This window comes from Geotrypetes seraphini, chromosome 5 (assembly GCF_902459505.1).
Source record: "Geotrypetes seraphini chromosome 5, aGeoSer1.1, whole genome shotgun sequence".
NCBI classification, from domain to species: Eukaryota; Metazoa; Chordata; class Amphibia; order Gymnophiona; family Dermophiidae; genus Geotrypetes; species Geotrypetes seraphini.
In genome coordinates this window covers 209,286,111-209,313,194 of record NC_047088.1, presented here as the reverse complement: position 1 = coordinate 209,313,194, position 27,084 = coordinate 209,286,111, and the positions used below count along the sequence as shown (strand labels likewise).

The 27,084-nt window shown below is 41.3% G+C and overlaps 1 long non-coding RNA gene across 2 annotated transcripts in view; it reads left to right on the top strand.

Moving 5' to 3' along the window:
* Window positions 1–1,393: 1,393 nt before the first annotated feature.
* The window catches only part of LOC117360709, a 47,044-nt gene continuing 21,353 nt past the window's right edge, over window positions 1,394–27,084 (top strand). For both annotated transcript variants that reach the window (XR_004539492.1, XR_004539491.1), the window contains exons 1-2: window positions 1,394–1,545; window positions 14,631–14,793. This is a non-coding gene — a long non-coding RNA (uncharacterized LOC117360709). The remainder of the gene's footprint in view (window positions 1,546–14,630; window positions 14,794–27,084) is intronic.

The window sequence follows — 27,084 nt, the reverse complement described above, 5'->3', positions numbered from 1 at the left end:
ATAGTGAGACCACACTTGGAGTACTGTGTCCAGTTCTGGAGGCCAACATGATAAAACAACTTCAGACTATATAAAACACTGCCCTCAGACTGATCTACTCCCTGAGAAAATATGATCATATTACAACTGTCTTCCTAGACTCTCACTGGCTACCTATGCAAGCACGAATTCAATTCATATTCTACTGTCTATTATTCAAAGCATTAAACGTCTCCGCCCCCCCTACCTAAACAACCGCCTAAACCAGATCCTGACCTCAAGTCAAAGAAGAACTCTGAACCCTTTTGCCTTCCCTCCACTCAAGGGCACTCAGCGCAAAAAAATGTTTGATAACTTTCTGGCGACGCAAGCAGCAAAACTTAACCACTCCATCTCCAACCTGTTGATTGCAACGGGCGACTTCAAAACTTTTCAAAAAGAAATCAAAACTCTACTTTTCAAAAAATTTATCCAGATATCTTAACCCAACCCTTCCCCCTCCTCCTAGATAAATTCTCCCCCAAAACCTCCACTTAAATAATCTCTTCCTCCCCAAAACATCAACCAAGTATTCAGATCCCTGAAATGTAACGTAATCTTATTTGTACTCTAACTGTAATCTATTTGTTATATCACACAGTAACGTACAGACAATTTAATATCCAATTTGCAAGCTCTTCCGGAATTAATCCAGATACCTCTCCTCCCTTGTAACCAAAAAAAAACCAACAAAAAAAACAACCAATACTGTTGTAACTTCACTGGAAATGTCCAGTTAGCTCTTTTGTAATCCGCCTTGAACTGCAAGGTATAGGCGGAATAGAAGTCCCTAATGTAATGTAATGTAATTATCAAAAAGATGTGAGAATGGAATCGATTCAGAAAATGACCACTAGGATGGTCTCAGGACTTAAAGATCTCCCATATGAAGAACATCTGACTAGACTGCGCTTATATTCTCTTGAAGAGCGCAGAGAAAGGGGGGACATGATAGAAACATTCAAATGCATCACGGGCCGCATTGAAGTGGAGGAAGAAATCTTTTTTTCTTAAGGGTCCCACGGCGACAAGACTTAAAGGGGGGAAGATTTCATGGAGACACCAGGAAATACTTCTTCACTAAAAGAGTGATTGATCGATGAATGGTCTACCACGCCAGGTGGTCGAGGCCAGTAGCGTGCTCGACTTCAAGAGACGATGGGACAAACAAGTGGGGTTGCTACAGAGTTATTCTTTGTGACCAGTCAAGCTCCGAGCCTGCCTTGGTCCCTGTGTTTTCATTAAAGCCCACTGGGGGAGCCAGAGAGGAGATCAGGTGCAGGTAGAGTAGGACGTGGCCTCTTTCCTTTAAAAGTCAGTAGTTTGCTCTTGACTATGGAATGGAGAGGAAGGGCTTTTCCCAAGTAAGGCATGTCTGGCAAGCTAGGGCACTGCCTTAGACCCGGGTGTGGAGGAAGCTGAGGTCCACACCACCTTTTGCAGCAGGAGCCAGTGTGTATGTGATTGTGCTGCAAGGAAAGCCATGAGGATTGGCAGCTCCTGCTTTTCTGCCTGTGCTGAATCATTGTGAGTTTTTTTTTTTCTCTTTATTGTTGTGGCTAGGTTCCTTTTCCTGCTCCTAGTCACTGACAAAATCTTTTCTGTTCTGGACAATTGTTTGAAGCTAAGAGTGGGTGGGGAAAAGTTTGGCAACACCTGGGAGGGAAGTTTGAAAGCGGTTTTGTGTGTTTTTGATGGCAAACTTAATGGACTCCTCTTTACCCAGCCCTGCTACAGTTTTCAGGCTGGAGGCTTTATTTTTGGTATATGTTTGCCTGGAGAATTGGAATGAACAAGATTATCTCTGGGAACTGTTGAAAGCTATGAACTTACCTGAGTGTTGCTGAGGAGCAGACTTGTGAGAAAAGAAAGTTGTAATATAAAGCTGCTCTGTGAGAGTGCAGGACACAGAGAGAACTGTTTTTTGAAGAATACAAATCCTGAAGGCTGCCGGTGTTTTCCTTAGGCTTTATTTTGTTTCCAGTTGGGACATTGGTTGATTACTTTGAACTGTATGCCATTTTTTGACTTCTATTTTTGAACAAGTAAAGTTTTCACATTTGTCATTCAATCCACTGTGTTTGAGTTATTGATTAAGATTTGTGAGGAACCTGCAGGGTGACTCCAGTCCGGGTCACATGCTAGTGTACTTTTGTTGTTAACCACTAAGAGCGCTATTGAGCCCCTTAGGGTCTAGGGCTGCAATGTGGTTACAGCTTATAAAATGGATTCTCATGGGAGGGAGGACTTTTGATTGGGCAGACTTGTTAAGGAGATCAGACTTTGCGAGGGAGGGTTCTTGAGTGGGCAGACTTGTTGGGCTGCCGGCCCTTTTCTGCCATCATACTCTATGTTTCTAGACTCAGTGAGGGCACTGGTCTTTGATCTATGGGCTACCACAGGAGCGGACTGCTGGGCACGATGGACTGGTCTGACCCAGCAGCTGCAATTCTTATGTTCTTATGTACTGATATTATGAGACTGAATCAGAAGAGCAAGTGGATGGACAAAGAGATTAAAGAGTGCAGGTGAAAGAACAGAGGCTTGCAAGACTTCATAGAAACATAGAAACATGACAGCAGATAAAGGCCAAATGGCCCATCTAGTCTGCCCATCCACAGTAACCATTATCTCTGTTAAAAAGTAGGGAGCTGATCTATCTGGAATGCTAAAAGATGATGATGCTAACACTTGAAAGGTATGCTCATGTAGAAAAGAAGAAAACCACTGCAAGATTGTATCACAGACTCCAATCCTATAAAGCCTTACAAGAAGAAAAGTATGATTTACCATATCAAATGTTGCAGATAAATCAAGGGATAAAAGAAGAGCTATATAACCATCTTCAAGGTGGGACTGTAATAAACTAAGAAGTGTGATCAGGGCAGTTTCGGTAATGTAGACTGATCAAAATCTTGATTGCCATGGATGCAGTTTTTAGTAGATTCTAAATGAGGCTATAGCTGTTAAAAGATCACGGTCTCCAAAAGTTTAGATAAAAATATCAGGTTTGGTACAGGGTGATAATTCTTTGGGTCAGATGGGTTTAAGTTATTTTTCTTTAGGATCAGATATATGAATGCTGTCATCTAACCTTGGCACTTATACATTATCCAAGCAGTCAAACATAATATGCCCAAGACAAATAATACTCGAGCTTCTCCAAACTCTTTTTCAACTAGGGGACATTCATTGAAGTTACAGAATAATACTTTTAAAATCAATAAGAGGAAATATTTTTTTTTTACTCAGAGAATAGTTAAGCTCTGGAACGCATTGCCAGAGGATGTGATAAGAGCAGTTAATATAGCTGATTTTAAAAAAGGGTTGGACAAGTTCCTGGAGGAAATGTCCATAGTCTGCTGTTGAGACAGATTGTTGTTATGTAGGTAGTGGATCCTCAAGGGAACACAGCTTGACTGTAAATAATTATTTGTATCTACTATGCTTTAGGGATTTTTCTACACATTTTATATTTGTCTGAGACTTTAATATTTGCATAACTTGGAGCTGTTTTATAATGCATTAGTCAATGTGACTGGTTATATGGTGCTTGTTCCAAACTGCAGGCTAAGCATTCTGAGGGACCAGGGACTCATTCACTCAGCAAAAAAATTAATTCAATGGAAAACACAAAGTCTGCTCTGCATTGTCTTTCAGATTCAGGCCATTGCCAATAGACTTATTTTTAAAAGTCAATCTTTTTTAAGCCAATATGTAGGTTACTGTGAGAGAATCATCTAGAATGTATACAGAATTGACATTACATGGATTGAAAAGTTATCTTGAGATGCCATTCTATACCATAACATTGCAAATGTGTTGAATTTATTCAGAAAAAGTATTCTGTTAAAAGAATGTTCTGTGGAAACAACATTAGGGCACCTAAATCATGCCTAAATCTGAGCAGGACTTAGGCATCCAAACTAAGTAGATAATGTGCCTTAATAATTGGCACATAGGCATCCAAAGGATGTGGATGTGTTTGTAGACGCGTCCATAATTTCATGGACGCCTATCGGGGAGGGCATTGAACCAACTAAGTATTTGGAAGGGAATGTCCCCTACACTCTCACCCTGTTTAAACTGGCCAGTAGTGCTATAGCCCAGGGTGGGCAGGAGTGCTATTAAGAATTTTCCAGTGTGCTAAGTTTTGGCCTATACCAAAAGGAAGAGAATGAACATTTTAAATCCCTTATAAATAGTAGAAGTACAAAAGGAGAGGCAGTGCATGACCCCATAAGGCCGGGCTTGCCATCCCACCTTCTCTTGGGGGAAGAGGCATAGGACTGCTGGAACTGCACTGAATAAGGCAGCCCGGTTAGCCTAGGGGTTACAATTGTGACTGAAACTGTATTAACACTGAATGGTGGAAATTATCATTTTGCCTTTTTGCAAGTTCCTCTGACTGATATTGCTGGAAACGGTGCTAATTATGATTTGTGGAGCCCAGGGTAGGATTAATTCTTCGAGGGCCCCTAGGCACACAAGTACACTGGGCCCCCCTGGCCCTGCCCCGCCCCTAACCTGCCCATGCCCCGCCCATTTCCCATCCCCACCTCACCCATGTTCCGCCCCATTTATCTGTTTTCTTCTTTACTTCTTTATTTCCACTTGTATTTTTTTTTTAATTCAAAACAAAGATTAGCATGCCACTTCTACAGATGGCTCCAATTAAGATCCTCGCTCAATAAATCGGGCCTATACCCACTACCTTTCAATTCGGCTCCCTCACTGTACTCTCTTTCCCGTCAATTTCTGTCAACAGGACACACTGCTTCACATTTCTACAAACTACTTAAATCACTGCTCCCTGACTCCTTAGCCCCTTTGAAATCCTCTTGGGAATTGGATCTGGGTAAGTCGATTTCTGAAGAGGCTTGGCCTCATATTTTCCACACCACCTTTCATACATCTCGTTCAGCATCAAATCTTCAACACATGGTCTTTTTCCTCCATAGAGCACATTGGACCCCTATTAAATCACATAGAATCAATTCCTCCTACTCTAACCTCTGCTGGTCCTGTCATTCTGAAGTAGGCCAGTGCACAGTTTTTCTTCTATGCAACCCCCAAACATCTCTGAACAAATACCCCTTCCCTTCCCTTCCCTTCCCACCTACTTACCCAGGAATTTAACTCTGAACCCTTTCCATGCATATATGAAAGTATTCAAATATTTGTAAAGCAGTAATACTATCCGAAATATAAGTCTATATTAATAACCAAGTTTACAACGCCTCTCAACTGCCTCACTCTACATCAACCAACTGTAACCCATATGTATGTATAAACAACCAAATCTGTAACTCCTCTAGTACGTTCCACTCCATGTATGTTAACTTGCAATGAAACAACAAGGCAAGCAGTCCACCAAAGAATCCAACATGAAACAAAAGAAGATTGGCAGACAATAAGGAGATTCAGATCAGGTTAATTCAAGGTGCTCCCAAGAACCATGCCTGATGCATTTCGCCAAACAAGGCTAGTCAACGCTGGGATGCATCGCTCTCCAGTGGATGAGCTGACCAGCCAGAGGCCACGGAGGGAACACATAAAGGAGCTTGTGAGCTGGCCAGAGCTGAACCAAGGCATCCAACCCTTAGTTTCCGCACTCTGTTTTTCAACTGAAGAAGCACTACTGAAGAAGTTCTCTACTGAAGCCATCAAGGCCATCTGGGGCCAAACCCAGCACTGTACGATCAGATGGAAACACTTTCTGCAAAAGGGACCATTTTCCTGGGTCCAGGAATTGTTGACTGAGGAAGTCTGTCAACTCCGGCCACGTATGCTGCCGAGAGAGACAGAAGATGTAACTCCGCCAGCAAAATAGCATGCAAGCTTCTTGTGCCCCCTTGATGAATTATGTTCGCCACTGCCGTGGCGTTGTCTGAGAATACTTGCACCGCTTTTCCTTCCATAGTGGGCTGGAAGTGAGTAACATCAGGCAAATTGCCTAAAACTCCAAACAATGGAGCAGCCAACATCACTGAAAAGGTACTTGATGGACCTTTGGTCTGTCCCAGTATGACAACTCTCATGTTCTTATGGCAGTGATTGAATATGAATTCTTCTTTCCATATTTATAGATGAATGGAGAGGAACTCTATATTGTTTCACAGATCACTAGAGTTTTTTTTGTTTGTTTTATACAGGGGAGCTTGGGTGTTCCCACAGAATAGTTGAGCCCTTTAGCCTACAGCCTGGCTGCTCTGAGTAGGCCCACTCTTGCCATCAGAAGCTAATCAGGGTCAGATCATGCTAGTACCTGGCTGGGAGCTATAGGCTCAGGGGCCCTATGTTGGGCATCTGCAACATAGTGGAGCCACACACTGCACTGGAGGCAATGGCAAACCACTCATGTACCCTGTCATGAAACATTACAGGACTCCTCACTGTGCGTTGCCATGAGTCAGTGGCATGATCTATCCATCCATTGCAACCCTTTAATTAGCACCCCAGGAGTATTGCCAGACATCTTTCTCCAAGTCACACAATGCACATTGATTTTACATGAGCTGCAATATCTTAATGGCAGAATAATGAACTACTTAGCCTGCATTTGCAATTAATTAGTATGACCATGATACATTTGGTTTATGGGCCAGGAAACAACATTTCAAGATTTACACTAATTAAAAATTTCACAAATTAATTCCATTTAGTGAGTGATAACATATATTACCATGCAGAAATGCATTATTGCAGATTGGTAAATAGGTCCCGAGTTTGAAGTTATTTGTCCAACAACACAAGTAGCATTATTGAAAGAAGCAGGATTTGAACCTTTGTTTCTCTGTTTCTCAGGAAGAACTGCAGAAAGGAACAAACCTCCATAAATCCAAAAGTGGAAGCAACCAAAGGAGTGCACTACCAACCAGACCTTTAAGCAAAAACAATCTTAATTTTAAAAAATTATGACTCGACATGGCCTTGTTATAGCAAGATGCATACATTGAGGGTCCAATAATTATATAGAGCGGCATAATTTAAAAAAATGTCTAAGTCCCCTTTAGGCCTAAGGCCCTAGGTGCCCAAAGTAGGCAGCAAGGAAATGTCCATTCTCAAAAAAAAAGAAACATCCAAAATGTGGGTTGTTTTTTTTTTAGAATGGCCTACCTGTATGTTTAGGAGTTTAATCGCCTAGACCACCAATACTTCTACCTTTTAAGCCCTATTCAAAAAAAAACCCCCAAAATTCATAAGTCTCAAACTCCCAAAACAAGACCTTTTAGGCGTGGGAGGGACCTTCGTCTAAAATCATGATTCTCTAACTGGCATCTGTCATAATCTCTCCAGCCTACACCTGCGAACCCCTCCACAAATGATCGTGGCCGGAGGGATGCCCAGTCCCTCCTGACGACCTCCCCCCCACCACCACCCCCTCCGATAGTACTCTTTCATTTGAAGAGAAGCTCTGGAAAAAGAGATTACATAACATACTGCATAAGCCTGTACTCACATATCATGTGCTGGGGAAATGTTGCTGCAGTCAGCTTCAGTTCCCTGAAAGTGTAGCTGGATCTGGAGAAGCTCTCTGCCTCATTCCAGTGGTCAGTTCCCATGCCAAGGTCTTCAGGCTGCCAGTCAGACATTAGTCAGACTGATCTTCTACCCCCAGGTCCATGACACATTATGTGGAAAGGGGGATAAGCAAAGTTGCATCTGCCACCCTGAGTGCCCCAAAGAACCACTAATGATGTCTAACACCCTGCGTTCAAGTTGCTAATCAAGTCAAGGAAAGGAGCAAGTGCTGAGGGCTCGGATCCTTGAGCTCCACAAATCTTCAGCAGACTGGCTGTACAGGTCCCTGAGGTATACACCTGCTAGCTGCAGACTTAAATGTCTGCTCCTCTATGAAGAGGAAGAGCACTCCCTTTGAACCTGGATCTCTGACACCACAGAAAAAAATCTGTGAACAAGCCAAAAAAAAAACCCAAAAACAAAAAACATTGCAAAACAATAAAAAAATAAACAGAGCAGATCAGAAAGACACCTTCATGCTCATTAAAGAAGGAAAAACTGAAGGAGGCAGTAGAGACCATAGAGATGGAGGAGGAGTTGGAAAGCTGTGATTGAAATTTTCTGCAGTATGCTCACAAGCATAGATGGATAACCCTGTGGTTCAGCATACCATCTCTATTGCACTAGAATGAGGGCTTACAGGAGTAATCTAAATAACTAGTTCATTAAGAAAAAAGTAGTGGGTATACATGCATTGACTTCCAAGAGGAGATAGTAGATATAACCTGATAAATCATTCAGGCTATATCTGCTATCATGTAATATTTTTATGTTTCTGCTCATGGTGGATTTTAAAAGACAAAACTGCAGACAATTGCAGGCTTTATTCACTACTTTAGCTCCCAGATTCTCACACATGCCCAACATGGACATATTTCACCCAAGGGGCTGCGTCAGGGGTGAGTAGTTATTGTATCTATCTATCTATCATTCGTGCCCTTTCTTGGAGCTTTGGCTCTCTTACCCTTTAAGATCTAGCAGGCACAGGACTTGTCTAATTGGAATAGGGTCATTGCCCTTTTAAGAAGGGAAAGAGGAATACAAACTACTGAGCCCAGGAAGCCTTACTAGGGCCAAAAGCTTCCGGAACCCAGAAAGGAAAGACTGTTTAGAGAGTTCTTTCCCATGCCAGTGGAGAACTGGAAAGAGGGTCCTATAAGGGTGAGAGGGAAAGAGACAATCTCTAATGGGTGGGACAGTTAAAAGGAATGAAGGGATTTTGAGGTCAGAGCCCCATAAAAGACTTCCCCAGAAATAATGTAGAGATGAAAAATTGGAAGAGGAGCAAGAGCAAAAAAAACTTGTGTTTTCCTCCTGCTACTGGAGAATATAATCCTGAGGGGTTGAGAGACTGGATTTAAGGAAGTACAAGCATTAAGGAGGTACTTACCTTATTAACTATGGACTTTGAACTTTAATTTGAGTTGGACTAACAGCTGAGTTTGAAGGATAGGACTTTAAGGTTATGTTAAGGTTTGCCCTGTGCAGGTGCTGTTGGACTGCACTCCAAAGAGTTTGGTCCAGAAAGGAGTCAGTCCAGGTTTGGTCTATGCTAAAGAAAACCCGCTGAAATAGTGCCAGTCTTTTCTGGAAATAAAGTCCATTTGCCTAAGGGGGTGGACTTTGAATGGATTAATTTGCATAAATCCAAGAATGTAAGAATAGCCTATTGTGATGTACCTTTGCCTGATACAGCAACAGAGACTTGGAGAAGCAAGAGTGCTGGTTGTCTCCAAGTAGGAGCAGGAGTTGTTAGTGGAAGAGGAGTTCAGAGGAGTAGGGAAGAGAAACATATCCTGAGTGGACAGTGTACATGGAAGAGGGACTACTGATGTTGATTTGAGCTAAAGATGCAGACTGTTTCGGAGCTTTTTCATAGAGGCTAGATTCTATATGAATGAAAGACTATTTGCCAGCTTAACCCACCCACCCACCCACAAGGGAGGTAGGATCTACACACACATGGGGGGAATTCTATAAATGATACTAAAAACTATTAGCACTATCTGCTATTTTATAAAAGGTATGTGTTTTTTATATAATTGAACATAGGGCCCGATTCTATAAATGGTGCCTAATGGCGCCACTCGGCACAGTTGTCAATCAACCGCTAGGTGCTATTTACAGAATCACGTCTAGCAGTGCCAAATGACTTAAGCATTGCTAGGTGTTCTAATGGTAGGCACTGGTACATTAGGCCAGAGTTTTCCTGGCTGAATTTACTGGTGCCTACCACAGAAGCCTAGCGATGCCTAACTCATACCATGCCTAATCCCCATCCTTTAACTATGTCTACTTTTCAGATATGTATTGTTAGGTGCTGGTAGGCATTGCTAGGTGCCACTGAGTTCTGTGTGGGCCTTTCAATTAATCATTTGCACACCTACTTTTCAGAAGACCGGTAGGCATCAGTAGGCACCCAACTTAAGCATTGCTAGGTGCTGCTTTGAGTTCTGTGCGGAACTCTTAATCATTGTTTACATTTTGTAAATAAGTTTTTAATGACATAGACAATTACCATGCCAATTAAATTAATTAAGAAAAATTTAATTTGCTTGTGAATTTTGGCTAGGCATTGCTAGACATCCCTTAATAGAGCGCCTTGCATATAATCTAGGTGCCATTTATCAAATTTCCCCCATAGTGCTTATTTTTGCACTGCACTTTGGGTTCCAGGCTTATACCTGCTGAAACCTGGTATAAATGATGTCACCCAAATAAGACATGCTAAAATAATAATCTTTAACTGTTTACTTAACTTTTGGAGCGCCCCCCTGGCATGCCCATACTTCTCCCATGACCAACTCAAATGGTGGGAAGACCTTAGCCACCCCTTTAGTGCCCTTAAGTGCGTATAGATTTTACCACGATCCTCAGCGGCACCACTTGGAGCTCAAAACAATCTCATTGCTCCAAGCTATATCTCTGTAGATATAGTGGTCACAGAGCTTGGCAGTATATTATACTGAGGGGTTATCCTTGATAAAGCTTGTATAGTGAAACATGTCGGTGTTATAATCCCCTGCCAGAGACCACATGATTAAGCTAAGTGATATGCTTAAAATTACTAAACTAAGTGCTAACATTGAAGTTTTATTAATACACAAAAGTTAAGAAAAACACAAATAAGAATGAGAAAAAAAAATAATAATAATCCGATGACGAGTTGACACGTAAAGCTTGGAGCAATGAGATTGACGTAAAGCTTGGAGCAATGAGATTGTTTTGAGCTCCAAGTGGTGCCGCTGAGGATCGTGGTAAAATCTATACGCACTTAAGGGCACTAAAGGGGTGGCTAAGGTCTTCCCACCCTTTGAGTTGGTCTATTTTGACTGAATACCCTTGGTGAAGTGTAATTTGTGTGCTATTATAGCATACTTCTCCCATGGCCATGCCCTACTTTGACCCTTTTTGGGATATGTACTATGAGAGTTAGGCATCCTGCCTTATAAAAAAAAAAAAGCCAGATTCACATGCATATTCTAATGAGTGGTTGCTTGCATTCAATTATTACTGGATAAGAGTTTGTTAATCAATTAATTTGCATGCAAGTCTCAGCAATGTGCTCAAATTTGGGTGCACAATTTTGAGCACCATATATAGAAACATATAAACATAGAAGATGACGGCAGAAAAGGGCTACAGCCCATCAAGTCTGCCCACTCTGCTTACCCACCCCCTGTTTATGCCCTAATGACCCAATTTTCTTATCTTGACCCTCGTAGGGATCCCACATGGGTATCCCATTTATTCTTAAAGTCTGGCACGCTGCCTGCCTCGATCACCTGCACTGGAAGCTTGTTCCAATGATCAACCACTCTCTCTGTGAAGAAATACTTTCTGGTGTCGCCATGAAATTTTCCGCCCCTGTGTTTGAGCAGGTGCCCTCTTGTGGCCGAGGGTCCCTTGAGAAAGAAAATATCATCTTCCACTTCGACACGTCCCATGAGGTACTTAAATGTTTCGATCATGTCTCCCCTCTCCCTACATTCCTCGAGAGTGTAGAGCTGCAATTTGTTCAGTCTCTCTTCATACAAGAGACCCTTGAGCCCCGAGATCATCCTGGTGGCCGTCCGCTGAACCGATTCAATTCTGCGTACATCTTTACTGTAATGTGGCCTCCAGAATTGCACACAGTACTCCAGATGAGGTCTCACCATGGCCCTGTACAACGGCATTATGACTTCAGGCTTTCGGCTGACGAAACTTCTATTGATACAACCCAATATCTACCTTGCCTTAGATGAAGCCTTCTCCACTTGATTGGCAGTTTTCATGTCTGCACTGATGATTACTCCTAAATCTCGTTCTGCTGAAGTCCTAGTTAAAGTTTCTCCGTTCAAGAAGTACGTCCTGCATGGATTTCCGCTTCCAAGGTGCATGACCTTACATTTCTTAGCATTGAAGCCTAGCTGCCAGGTTGAGGACCAACTTTCCAATGTAAGCAGGTCCTGCGCCATATAATTCTGTAAACTGCAATCACTTACTATATTACATAGTTTGGCGTCATCGGCGAATAGTATTATTTTACCTTGAAGCCCTTGAGTCAGATCCCCTATGAATATGTTGAAAAGGAGTGGACCCAGGACCGAGCCCTGCGGCACTCCACTGGTCACCTCCAATGTTTTAGAGAGGGTACTATTAACCACCACCCTCTGAAGTCTGCCACTCAGCCAATCATTGACCCATAGAATCATAGAATCTAGAGGGTATTATTGATCATAATACAAACATATCAAATTAAAATGAAATCAAAATCATATTATATACAAATCCCCAAATTATATATGTGGCGTCTAAAAAAAAATCAGCGTTGACTAGTGTGGTGCTAAGCATGATTCAATCATAGGTGCACTTTATAGAATTGCGCTTAGTGCCACCTAAGTGGTGTTAGGCTTTGCTATGCATCCTAACTTTTAGGTGCATCCTAACTTTTAGGTGCACTCTATTTATGCCAGGGTTTTCTTGGCCTAAATGAGTGCTCCTAAGTTGTGTGCCCAACACCTAAATCAAAAATAGGTGCCTAACCTGAAAACACACCCACAATCTGCCCCTAATCATTCCCACTTTTAGGTAGGCACTTTGGACTAGGTGCCTACCACTTTGTAATATGTGCCCTACCAGGTTGTGAGTCTAACTTTCAATTAAGTACAATTAATATCAATTACAAGTTCTTAAGTGACAATTGGCACTAATTAAGCCTATGAATCAATTAATTTAGGCACCTACATTAGCCAGGCTCACTGATGTATGTGCCTCACTTTTAAACAGGAACCATTATCAAAATGAATTAGATGATAAATTGATCATAAAATCCTTACAAAAATCATTGTGTGTACTTGATACAAATAAAATCATATTGATATCATGCAGGGACCAATAAACACAGACATAAGTGACATTACCCAATTGGTATAAAAGTCCATCAAGAGCAATCATCCACTTTTTGATACTCATATGATAAGCATAGGATAACATTGTAATAAAAGTACAAAAAGTAGAAACTTCAAGCAGTTTCTCTTAATTGCTGTGATGGAGTCGACATGACAAATAAGACAGTGGTTCCCAACCCTGTCCTGGAGGGCCACCCGCCAGTCAGGTTTTCAAGATAGCCCTAATAAATATACACGGAGCAGATTTGCATGCCTGTCACCTCCATTATATGCAAATCTCTCTCATGCATATTCATTAGAGCTATCCTGAAAACCTAACTGGTTGGTGGTCCTCCAGGACAGGGTTGGGGACCACTGAAATAAGATATTTAGAGTGTATCACTAAATTAGTCCGATTCACTACTTGGAAGTTCAGGTCAGAGAAGTTGGTGATTACATATCCTAATCTGGAGTTTCCCTTTATTTGAAAAAGGCTCAGCTCTCATACATTAATGCCACAGAAATATTTAAATGTCTCTATCATATCCCTTATCTCCCGCCTTTCCTCCGAAGCATAGATATTGAGACCTTTAAGTCTGTCTGCATATGTCTTATGACATAGACAGCTGACCATTTTAATAGACTTCCTCTGAACTGACTCTACCCTCTTTATATCATTTTGAAGGTGCAGTCTCCAGAATGACACACAGTATTCCAAATGGGGCCTCACCAGTGACTTACAATAGCAGTATCACCTCTTTTTTCCTACTGGCCAGTCCTCTCCTTATGCACCTGAGTATCCTTCTGGCTTGGACCATTCCCTTTTCTACCTCTTTTGCTACCTTAAGATCATCAGGCACGCTCATCCCCAAGTCCTACTCTTGTTTCATACACAGAAGTACTTCACCCCCTATACTCGATCGCTCTCTGCAAAAATCCTAGTAACACAGTTTGGTTAAAGGGCTCCTGTATACTGCTGTATGCCTCGGGTGAATCTCTTCTTAAAGGCGGTTAATAAATCCCAATATATAAATATGTATTTAGCTAATTTGTAAACTAGAGGGCTAGATTCACAAAAGTATGTTAATGCTATTAACATCCATATTAAAAAATAACTCATCACAAAGCAAATAAGCCCGTTGATTGTTCAAGCCTATTCTTACTTTACATTTAGGAAATTATTAAAAACTTATCTATTTGATAAACAAGAATGCTGATTTTTTTTTTATTACGATTGTGTTTTATAATTATTTTTAACCTATGTTTTAATGATAGCAATGAGTTGAAATCGCATCTTAGCTATTGCTACATTTGTCTGATGTATGTAGAAGTGTGTTTTTGAAATTGTATGGTCTGCTGAAATGTTTCAGTTTCTTTGATGTGAACCCCCTAGAACTGTTGGTGGGGCAGTATACAAGAAAATAAATTATTATTATTATTATTCATATATTTATATACCTATATCAATCTATTTATTGATAAGATAGCTAGATAAATAAAATGGATAGATGTTTTCAACAAGAAATATCATAGCTGCTTTCAAATAGAACTATTATTATTTGGTTTATCTTACCAAAATATGTACAAAATCCGTTGAGGCAGAAAGACTAATCCTGAGATTAATAGGCGCTTTTGTAATGAATTAAATCTACCTAAATAAACAAACAAAAACCCAAGAAAAAAAAAAATAAAGAACATTTTTCTTTTATACTATAGATATGAAAAGCAGGTTTCATCAAGTAGCAGAGGGACCTTATGCACAACTGGAAGGGTCCAATTCTAATGCAGGCATCTGGCTCCACAGCAAGCTGAAGAAACTGTTCTGTTGGCTGTTTTGATCTTCCTTCTGGTTCTGTCATATGTTGAGTCTGTTAATGCGGTGAGTGGTTTGCCTTGCACACTTTGTAGCCCCTTGAGAAACTAATGCAGTTTTATCTGTTTAAGAAGAGAGATTTGTTTTATCAGAAAGTAATTCTTTCTAGGTTTAAGTATACAACAATCTCTTGCCTGAAAAAAAAAGTTTTATCCTTCTTGCAAAGCTATTGTGTCATTACCTTTTTCAGAAGTATTTTCTTTGAGAATAGCAGGGACATGCAAACTTATCCCCCTCCCCCCTTTAAATAGCTACGGTAAAGGTTTTAGGTAAATAGCGAGGTAAGTATTCTATGAGCGTCGGAGCATTTACTGCACCGTCTTGTGCAAAAAACCTCTAGCACAGATTGATAAAAGGGGCCCATTGTGCACTGCAATAAAGGAAGCAAAATTTATGCTGCGGGCATGGATAAGGGTCAGCATAGAAAACACTAATCATTTTAGAAGTTAGGTTTCTTTTTAATTCATGAAAATTGTACAGTAGCTTGATATTTAAAATATTCTTTTCTCCTTTGGATCAAAATAGCAAGTTAAGTCTGACCGGAATAAGGTTCATGAATAATACGAGATTTAGAAAGGAACACAGAAATACTCCCACATATATATAATACAAAATGACCGTATACTATTTCCATATAATAATCTGTTCTATCAGATGAACAATTTTCATGAAGAATCAAAAAATGTAAATTCCTCGTTTTGTGCTATATGCTTTATCCAGTCGAGCTTACTATTGTAGAAGATAGATGCAGCTGCTTTTAAACAGTGTTAATAGAAACTGTCAGTTTTTATGGTAACAAAAGACGCTGCCTAAGCACAACTACACACAGGCATGCACAGTACACAAGCATACAACATCATTTGGTGCGTTATCCAGCTGACATTGTCCTTTTGGAAATCTAGAGACTTGTTAGTATCCCTAGCAGCAATGTGAACAGATGTGTCCCTGACAGGCGATGGATGGTCAGGGTCCATCTGGCCAGTGCAGCACGGACAGGAATGATGTACACAGTTTCATCAGCGAATGACTGTCATCAATCCAATGTCATGAATAGCAGAAATGACAGCTACACTGCAGTGGAGGCCCCAGGTGTGAGACCGAGAGGACTGATTTAAGTTTGCAGGATAATCAGGAATGTATAGTCTCTCACACTGTAATTTCTATCTTTAACCTCCTATAAATATCACAGAATAAGGTAGCAGGAAGGTGGTTTTAAGAGTCTTATCTTGGAATTAGCTTTAGGGTGGCAGGTAGTTTCTTTTTTTCCCCTTTTTATATTTATTTATTTTTGCTTTCCTTCAAATTCTGATTATGTAAGACAATTGCATGCAATAACAAATACATGCAAAGCTGTGACTGCTGTTCTCTGGACCCATGACACAATTATTGCCTCATTGATTTCTCATGTATTTCAATTTTTCTCTCTTTTTTCTGAGCTGGCATGGCTGTCATGTAGACAGTGTTTGTTTTCCTTCTAGAATTCTCTTGAAGAATTAGTTTGATTAAAAATTTCTTCATTTGGAAAACATAATTGTTCTAGTCTTCTGTGCATGTAAACAGAGAAAAAAAAGTGCTGAAGCATGCAATTTAGCACATTGTGGAAAACTAAAGTAATAATGGAATGACAAGTCATCAACAAAAGGTACTTGGGTTTTAAATGCTGCCTCTTTAGTATGCATTAAAGATTATGTATAATCTGCATGTATTAGCATTTTATTATACCACTGGTAAAGAAAAGAAAAACAATTACAGTATCCTCAAAGGACAGTACTTTACTTACAACTATTTTAATGATGCATTTGTGTTCAGCAGAGTGTGTGACATCTAAAAGAAGGTAAGGTATTATTTAAAAAATGAATAGCACATAATCATATTAATTGGGAATTGTAAATGCATTTGTAACACCTGAAAATAGTAAATAAAACTATGTAGACTTTTTTCCAATAGTCAGAATGCCATTTGATAGTAAAATGATCTACAGTAATATATTTGTATTGATCAGGCCCAGAAATACAGCAGGCCAATGTCAGTAGGATCTTCCTAGTATCCTCTGTATCAAAAGTAATGGGAAATGTAGTTCAAATACGAGAATTGTGTCCTGCAGAAATACATTTTCCATGATGATTAGTTCTGTTAAGATATTCATAAAGGGCCTGATTCTATATATGTCCCCCCAAAAAAAATTGATGCCGACTAGTTAGGCGCCCACCTACACATGCATTGTAACATTTAGGAGCACCCTTGGCATAAATGCCTGCACCTAAGTTAGGCGCCCAATGACTCCTAACTCAAAACTAAGCACCTAATTCAAACACACGCCCTTTTTTAACTATGCATTTTGTACTTGGGTCCTGATTCTCTAAAGGATGCCTAAGCCCACCTAAGTCCCGCCTAACTTTTGGTATGAGTTAAGCATCTAAACTAAGTGGTTAATGAGCAATTTAAGGATCTTAACAAGCAATAATTGGCAGAGGGGCGTTCTAGGGATGTAGACGTGAGTTTCGAGATGCGCCCATAATTCTGTGGGCGCCCTTTGGAAAAAGCTGTGCCTAGCCATTTAGGCGTGGGAGAGGCTTTGATATGGACATTTCTTCACTTATTAACATATATGTGGGCGTCATAGTACATCCATCTAATGTGGAAATTGTAGGTGATTGAAAAGCCGTTCTATTTTTCAGTGTAGCTTGGGCTTCAGATAGACATGAGTTCTGTGGATAGGACTTAGACGGGCTTAGGACATTTCCAATACAATCTTTTAAATAGAGTTCAGGGATTTTATTTTTACTTTATTTATCTCAAAATACTTTTAATAAACCACCACATAAACAGGGCACATCAATACCAACATATTGCATGCCAAACCTACTAGTTTTCTGGCCAAACAGCAATGTTATTTGCTAAGTACAGCACATGAAAAACACAGCTTTAGTTTCATGTTAAAATAACAACCCTTTTGTCTTACTAAGCAGTGATCCAATGAGCTCATTTGCAAAAGGTTAAAAACAGAAACAGACCTTTGCATGGCTTCTAGTTCATTGCAAATGAAGGTGTGCAACTGCACAATGATGACCTTATTGTGAGATCATCAAGGTGCACCTGCAAGATAGAATGCTACAATTTAAAATAGGAACATGTGCTGAGGGACAGTTGTTTGGGATTTTATGATCGGAGGGCTTTTACCTTTTGAGCCACAGCAGCTTCCAGGTAGATGTCTCTGACTGCTCAGTGATATCATAGCTTAGGTATGATATCAGAGGTACCTGAAAGAAAGCAGCTTTGGCTCAATGGCTTAAAGCACTGCTTTCATTGTCTGAAAGTCATGGGTTCAAATCCCTCCTCATCTCCAGTAATTTTTACAGCTTCCTATTTGCTCTGATAAGAGAGTATAGATGGTGGACTTTGGCATTTTTAACACCAGTCTGCCATTTGCAGGCAAACTGATTTTGACCTGCATATGGCTAGGATATCCTAAGCTCTCATGTTAGGATCCCCTAACTTAAAGGAAGCAGCTGAGGCTCAATGGGTAAAAGCCCTGTGCTTATCTTCCAGAGGTCATGGGTTCAAATCCAAAATAACTGCCCCCAGCACATGTTCCTATTATAATTGTCCAATCAATTAAACTGGTTGTGAAAAATTAGAAAGGTCTGTAGTAGTGATTAATTTAAATATAATGGTGCTAGACCAATCCTTTCATCTTCTAAACCTAATTTTGTCATAGAAGTATAAATATGAATATGAATAACACAATGAATTGTGTTATTCGTATTTATACTCCTATTTTAATTGTGGCATTCTACCTTGCAGGTGCACCTTGATGATCTCACAATGAGGTCACCATTAGATAGATATCACCAGGTACGTTAGATAGATTGTGAGCCCACCGGGCCAGAGAGGGAAAAATGCTTGAGTACCTGGTTGTAAAAACCGCTTAGATAACCTTGATAGGCGGTATATAAAAATCCTAATAATAATAATAAACCATTGTGCAGCTGTACACCTCCATTTGCAATGAACTAGAAGCCATGCTAAGGTCTGTATCTGTTTTTTCTGTTTTTACCCTTTTGCAAATTAAGTTATCTGTACAATCTCTATATTTATGTCATGTGTTTGCATCTCTTGGAAGAATGAGTTGATTGAAACACTGTTTAATGAAACTAAAAGGGTTCTTTTTGAGCAAGAAACCTAAAGCTGTGTTTTTTTTCATGTGCTCTAATTAGTAAATAACATTGCTGTTTGGCCAGAAAACTAGTAGGTTTTGCTTGCAATATGTTTGTATTGATGTGCCCTGTTTATATGGTGACTTATTAAATGTATTTGGAGTTAAATAAAGCAAAATTAACATCCCTGAACCCTATTTAGAAGATCGCATTGAGAACGTCCAAAGCGTGCCTAAGTTTTGCCCATAGAAAGCTGCGCCTAGCTGAAGCCCAAACCACAATGAAAAGTATGCCCACACTTTCTGTGTTACATAGACATACTGTGGTGCCCAAATATGTGAACTGATGTCCATATCAATGCCTCTCCCACGCCACGCCTATGTTACACCCATGCCTATATGGTTAAGCAGTTTTTTTACGGAGGCCATCTATAGAAATGGAGACATGTCTGAAAACTCGCGTCTACATTCTTTTTAATAAACTGTACTCAGAAGTTAACAGGATTTAAGCAACAATTCTATAACTGGGTAACCCCTTTAGGTGGACCATTGCAACCCAGGGAGCACCTATACTAAAATTGCATCTGTCTTCCCAGATTCCATTATAGAATAATAGTGTGTTGGCATTGGTTCACCTAATTTAGATATGACACTTATACAAGGTCTATGGCAAGTGTAAATGAATAAGCCTAAATGGGGCAATTATAAATATAGAAATATGATAGCAGATAAAGGCCAAATGACCTATCCAGTCTGCCCATCCACAGCATTCTCTATCTCCTCTTCCTAAGAGATCCCACGTGCCTGCCCCACACTTTATTGAATTCAGACACAGTCTTTGTATTGGTCACCTCTACCTGGAGACTAGGAATGACACAGGGATGGGTTTTCACGTGAAACCCACAGGAATAGGAAACATTTCACCCAGTTTACCATGGGAACGAGAGCAAGGCCTTCCACCACCCTGGAGGAGTGGTAAAGAGCCTTTTTCCCACAGTGAAAATTAAAATTTGCACCCAAGTTAGCATCTCTGTGTCTTCCTCCCCAACTCCCCTCTCGCCCCACACCTATTTTACCTTGAGAAGCTTCAGCTACCATGGAGAAAAGAATCAAAGGCCTGCTCCAGGATCTTCCTTCTGCCGAGTACCTTGATGTAACTTCCGGTTTTGCAAAACCAGAAGTTACATCGAGGAGGAACTCGGCATAAGGAAGGTTCTAGAGAACATAAGAACATAAGAAATGCCTTCACCGAATCAGACCCTTGGTCCATCCAGTCCGGTGATCCGCCCACGCGGAGGCCCAACTAGGTGCTTCATAATGAGACCTTGTTTACCTGCATCCCTCAATGTAATTTGCAAGGAGGTATGCATCCAACTTGCCCTTGAATCCTATAATGGAGGTCTCCGTCACAACGTCCTCCGGGAGAGCGTTCCAAGCATCCACCACTCGCTGTGCGAAACAGAACTTCCTGACATTTGTCCTGGGCCTGTCGCCTCTCAACTTCAGTACATGACCTCTCGTCCGAGTCACATTTGACAACGTGAATAACGATGCATCTTGCTGGATTTTATCTAGTCCTTTTAGTATTTTAAACGTCTCTATCATATCTCCACGCATTCTTCTTTTCTCCAGAGTGAACAAGCTCAGTTTTCTGAGGCGTTCTTTGTAGCTCAAATTTCCCATACCTTTTACTAGCTTTGTAGCTCGCCTTTGTACCCTTTCCAGCAGGGTTATATCCTTTTTTAGGTAGGGAGACCAGTGTTGGATACAATACTCTAGGTGTGGCCTGACCATTGCTCTGTAAAGCGGCATTATGACGTTAGCCGATCTACTTGTGATTCCCTTCTTATCATGCCCAACATCCTGTTCGCTTTCTTTGCAGCCGCCGCGCATTGTGCCGACGGTTTCAGTGTCCGGTCTATCAGTACCCCCAGGTCCCTTTCCTGTTCGCTCTTGCTCAATGTCACACCTAACATTTTGTATTCATGTTCCTTGTTCTTCGTGCCTAGGTGCATCACTTTGCATTTTTCTATATTGAATTTCATCTGCCACTTTTCCGCCCATTTCTCTAGCTGGTTCAAATCTCTCTGGAGTTCTTCATTATCCATTTGTGATCCAACTGACCGACATAGTTTCGTGTCATCTGCGAACTTGATTATGTTACTCGTTGTTTCCTCTTCCAGGTCATTTATGAATATATTGAATAAGATTGGCCCAAGGATCGAGCCCTGGGGCACACCGCTTGTCACCTTTTCCCAGTCCGAGAACTTCCCATTTATGCCTACCCTCTGCAATCTGCTTTTCAGCCAATTCGCTATCCATCTTAGTATTTCCCTCTCAATTCCATGGCTTTGTAGTTTCTTCAGAAGCCTAGCGTGTGGAACCTTGTCAAACGCCTTCTGGAAGTCCAAGTATATTATATCCACCGGGTGTCCACTATCAATATGTTTGTTCACCTTCTCAAAAAATTGAAGCAAATTCGTCAGACATGACTTCCCCTTCCTGAAGCCGTGTTGACTGTCTCTCATCAGGTCATGATTTTTCAGGTGCTTCACTATGCTGTCTTTGTGTCTTTGATTAGCGCTTCAACCATCTTCCCTGGAACCGACGTAAGACTCACAGGTCTATAGTTGCCTGGTTCTCCTCTCGATCCTTTTTTGTAGATTGGAATGACATTCGCTATCTTCCAATCCTCTGGTATTTTCCCGGTTCTGATTGACAAATTAGCTAAGGATTGTAAGAGCTCTCCGATTTCTACCTTAAGTTCCTTTAGCACTCTCGGGTGAATTCCGTCTGGTCCAGGGGACTTATTACTTTTTAGCCTATCGATCTGATAGTATATCATGTCCAGGTTCACACTCACTGTGGTGAGGATATCCTTGATTTCTCCCTTGAATACTTTCCCTGGTTTGGGCATTGATGCAGTGTCTTCCCTGGTAAAGACAGACGCAAAGAATGAATTTAACCTATCGGCAATCTTTTTGTCTTCCTTGATGTACCCTTTTCTTCCCTGATCATCGAGAGGGCCTACTGCCTCCTTTGCTGGTTTTTTCCCTTTTATATATCTGAAAAAGGGCTTGAAGTTTTTGGCTTCTTGTGTTATCTTTTCCTCATAGATCTTTTTGGCGTCTCTTACTGCCTTGTGACACTTCTGGTCGGCCTTGTGACAGTTCCATTGTATGTTCGCGTTTCCATTTTTTAAACGAGTTCCTCTTTTCCCTTACCGCATCCTTCACCCCTTTAGTCAGCCAAGCTGGCTCTCCTTTGTTCATATTTTTCCTTCCTTTGGCTATCCGCGGAATGTAGAGATTCTGCGCTTCGGTGATAGTAGTTTTTAGTAAGGACCATGCTTGATCGACAGTTTTGATTTCGGCTGTCCTTTTCTTGAGCCTTTTTTTAACCATGGCTCTCATGCTGTCGTAATTCCCTTTTCTGAAGTTAAAGGTTGTGGTTTGGGTTCTGGTTCATTTCCCCTTTCCGATGCCGATTTTAAAATTAATCTTGTTGTGATCACTTGTCCCTAGTGGGACCGTGACTTCCACATCTGATGTCCTTCCACTTATGCCGTTTAGGACCAAGTCCAAGGTTGCGGTTCCTCTTGTCGGTTCTCCCACCATTTGTTCCAGGAAGCAGTCCCCTATTAGTTCCAGGAACTTTGTTTCCCTGTCGCAGTTTGAGGTGCCTAGGTTCCAGTTTATCCCTGGAAAGTTGAAGTCTCCCATGATTGTTACGTTACCTGTTCTACATTCGTGGTTGATTTCCTCTTTCATTGCTGCGTCTGTTTCTTCCATCTGTGTTGGGGGTCGATAATAGAGGCCAATTTTTGTGTCTGCTCCATTCTGGTTTGGGATCCTTATCCAGAGGGACTCCAGTTTATCCTTTCCATCCGTCATTCCTTCTCCGCTAGAATCTACCCTCTCTTTTTGCCCTATTCTATCTTTTTGCCCTATTCTATCTCTTCTGTATAGTTTGTATCCCTGCAGTGCTGTGTCCACATTTTCTTCATTCCACCAAGTTTCAGTTATTCCAATGATATCTCGTCTTGCTAGTGCTTCCAGTTCCCCCATTTTGTTTCTCAAGCTTCTGGCATTCATGTACATGCAGTTGAGCTCCCTTGTTGCTGCCTTCTTGGACTTTTTAGTCTTCCCAGCCCTTTTTGTATCTTCTTGTACTCTTTCCTTGTCACTTTTGATTTCAACATGATTGTCCCGTTTATGTGAGCAGTTGTTTGTTGATCCATCTTTGGGATCATCTGATGCCCGGGCCATCGACTGGCTGTCGACTGTCGGCTCTCCCCTGTTCCTTAGTTTAAAGCCTTCTCAATGGTCTTCCTCATGTTATCTGCCAAGACTCTCGCTTCTTGTTTGGTAAGGTGAAGGCCGTCATTTCTATAGTATCTGCTTCTTCCCCAGAATGCCGTCCAGTTGCGCACGAAGTCGAATCCTTCTTCGTCGCACCATATTCTCATCCAGGCGTTGATTTCTTGCAGCTCGTCCTGTCTCTTTCCATCTGCTCTTGGCACTGGGAGGATTTCCGAGAAGGCCACTTTCACCTCCCTGACCTTCAGTTTTCTTCCGAGTGAGCGGAGTTGGTCTTTCATTTCTTCCCTGTTGTACTTCCGTCCACTCACATCATTGGTTCCCATGTGGATAATCACAGCAGTGTCCTCTGCTCCCATGCTGTCTATGATCCTGGTGATCCTGCTGGCCACATCCTTCACCCGTGCACCAGGCAGGCAGGTGACCATTCTATCTTCCCTTCCTCCTGCGATGTGGCTCTGGTTCTTTTTCTCCATGGTGGCTGAAGCTTATTGAGGTAAAATAGGCATGGAGTGAGAGGGGAGTTGGGGAGGGGTCAGAGTGAGGATTATTACAGAAGCTGGTCCATGGGCAGGAGAGCTTGAGAGAGGGATGAGTTACGGAACTTGAGGTGGAGGGGAGAGAAAAAGAGGTGCTGGTTTGGTTAAGCACATGGCATCTAAGAGCATGGAACACAGTGTGGCCCCCCCTCTTGCTCCTGCTTAAGGCCGTTCCTGGCAATAGACTATTATTTGTGCTTTCTGTCTCTTTATTAAAGTTACTCCAATGTTCAGAAATTCTTTAATGAAAATAAGGTTGCTTTTGGGTCCTTATAAAGGAAATTTGAATTCCCTAAACATATCAAGAAATTTATCAAGTTGGCTGAATTTTTTGTTTATTGATCTCTAGTTTAATATTAATTGTTTACATATAAAAATCTTGTTTTCTGGCATTGGGTTCTATTTTTCTTTTCTTTTCACTTTTTTACAGCTACAGAAAAATGTTAAGTACTATTGCCTATATGTTTCTTATGCAATATCACTAACCAGAAGGAAACAGTTGTCTTGAAGCTAGCTATTGCTTCTGTATATTTGTGGGCTTGGCTAGGATCTTTATTTTTACTCTTAATACTCCACTGTAATACTAATTGGTAGATATAGACATTTAAGCCTACACAAATGTCTCTCTGTGCTTACCGTAGACTACTTAGTATCCGTTCTTCATCGCTTTTCAGCTTGGCCTTTAGCATTGTCTTTCCTTGCCCAATACATGATTCTGCCATTGAGTTTGGTTGCACCATGGATATCATAACTACTGTTTCAATTTCTTTACAAATATTTTACAGGAAAAGAAACTAACAAGTAGTTGTGATATGACTAATGTGACCATTTTGAACAGGACCATCCCATTTTTAGGTAGCCTATCCCGTTGTCCCCAAGCACAGCTTTGAGATGTCAAAATGTTCCATTTTCAGAAAGAGAACAATCCACTGTAACAATTTCAAAAAAGGCGCTGTACTTGGGGACAACGGGATAGGATAATGACTCATTATCAACATCTTTCCTTCTCAACTCCACCACTCTCATCTGGTATTTCTCCGTCCTTCTTCAACCCTCCCTTTAAAACAGTGGCTTGCTTGGAAAACTTCCCCCTCCCCCAAAAACCCCCCCCCAAAAAAACCCACAGTTTTTCAGTTACTAGCCTTGCAGGCAATACCAATTTCCATTGCTTCAGGTTCTGGAAATATTTGTTCACAAACCTCCATTGCTTCCCCTTGAGGTGTGGCCTCAGATTCCTGGCAAGGAGCTACATTCTCCACTTCCATGGGTTCCAGGTTATTCAAGTGCTCTGGTCTGACTGACTGCTGAGCACCGGAGAGAGGACCCTTTCCCTTCCTTGTCCTTTCTAATTCTAAAGAGAAAGCTGCAGGCTTTTCAGAGTGAGAGCCCCGTCCTGCTCTCAGTGTGCCTGCACTGCTCTGAGGCTCTCTTGGACTCCCCCTGTAGATGTTTTGGTAACTGCAGAGTTTTTTCACAGGAGTATTCTGTCTAAACCTAATGTTCATTGGTTTGGAGAAAAACCTAGCAGAGCTGGACTGAGTTTCCATGTCCTCAGCTTCTGAATAGTCAGATAGGACCTCATTTCAGCGGAATTCTCCCTAGTGTACTCAGGGAATGTAGGCTGCTGGGCTCTGTGGGGCTTGGAAACAGCTTTCCTAGCCCTGTCTCTGCCTCTCCTGGGGTTTCTAGATTGAAACACGTCAGACACAAAGTCTGACCGGTCACAATCTTTAGCCGCTATAAATTATTTGGCCAGCCGATGAATATCAGCTTAACTAACTGTGTAAATAGCAGCTAAAAAAACTGTGGAAATTCAATGCCAGTTGTTGGATACAGCCTGGCATTTAATTTCTGTGTTCGCTGCTGACTGCAGGAGATAGCCGGCCTGCCTCCTGCGGTCTGAATATCAGGTCCTATAAATTTAAGCATGCAAATGGTAATTAAATTTGGTGACCTCCCTAAGGAGTTTTAACATGGCTGAGATGCCCCACCCTTACTCAAAAGTGTCCAGAGAAGAGCGACAAAAATGGTTAAGGGGCTGGATGAGTTGCTGTTCAGTGAGAGATTGGAGAAACTGGGCCTCGTCTCCCTTGAAAAGAGGAGACTGAGAGGAGACATGATCAAAACATTCAAAATACTAAAGGGAATAGACTTAGTAGATAAAGACAGGCTGTTCACACTCTCCAAGATAGGGAGAATGAGAGGACACTCTCTAAAGTTGAAAGGGGATAGATTCTGTACAAACGTATACCCGGAGAGTGGTGAAGAGCTGGAACGCTCTTCTGGAGTCTGTTGTAGGGGAAAACACCCTCAAGGGTTTCAAGACTAAAGCTGGACAAGTTCCTGCTAAACTGGGATGTACACAGATGAGGCTGGACTCATTTAGAGCACTGGTCTTTGACTTGGGGGCCGCTGTGTGAGCAGACTGCCGGGCAGGATGGATCACTGGTCTGACCCAGCAGCGGCAGTTCTTATGTTTTTATGTTCTTTGGTTATGATTTAGAGCTCCTAGAACAGGGAGGGATTATGATTCGTACTTGGTCTTGGGATGAGCACCAATCTTAAAACAGACTAGTGCACGGCAAAAGTGGGAGCTTGGCAAGCAAGGAATTTTTGAGTGTACTTGCGTGGAAAAGTATGCTGTCCTGCCTGCCCACCTTAATGAGTTATTGAAAGACTAGTGTGTAAAAGCAGGAGGAATGTGGTCGATGGCACAAAGGAGTTTGAGTGGTCATCTCTATCTGGATATGGTTCCATAGGAGTTTGGAAAATAAATATTCTGCAGGAAGCAGTGGGGGGAGGGATGGTCCATATGCATTACTGCCATAAACCAAGGGGAGGAAGCATGATTTGATGATACCGCAGGTCATGCCTGGTGAAATATAAGCTTGGCCACAGTTAGATTGTTGCTGACTAACCTGGAATGTTAATGTGTTGAAGTTTATCATATTTGAATCCGTAAATATGCGAGATCAAAGCTGCTTTGTCAAAAAGAACTACAAAGCAGCTTTGATCTCACATATTTACGGATTTGGATTTCATTGTTGGTTTGTCACTAACCTTTCTTGGGACTCCTGATGCAGGCACCCTAGCTGAAACTATGCTTTGTCGAGTCCATGATTTGCATTATGTTTTTATGATTGACTAAGACTGCTTTGCACCTGGATTTTATTATTGGTTGCTAATAACAAAAAGGCTTTGAGGACTAGGCATGCTCTGCTCCTTTCCTTGGGATCTGTTGCTGTTTGTACAGAGGTGTTTGTTCCCTTTGTGGTTGCTAATA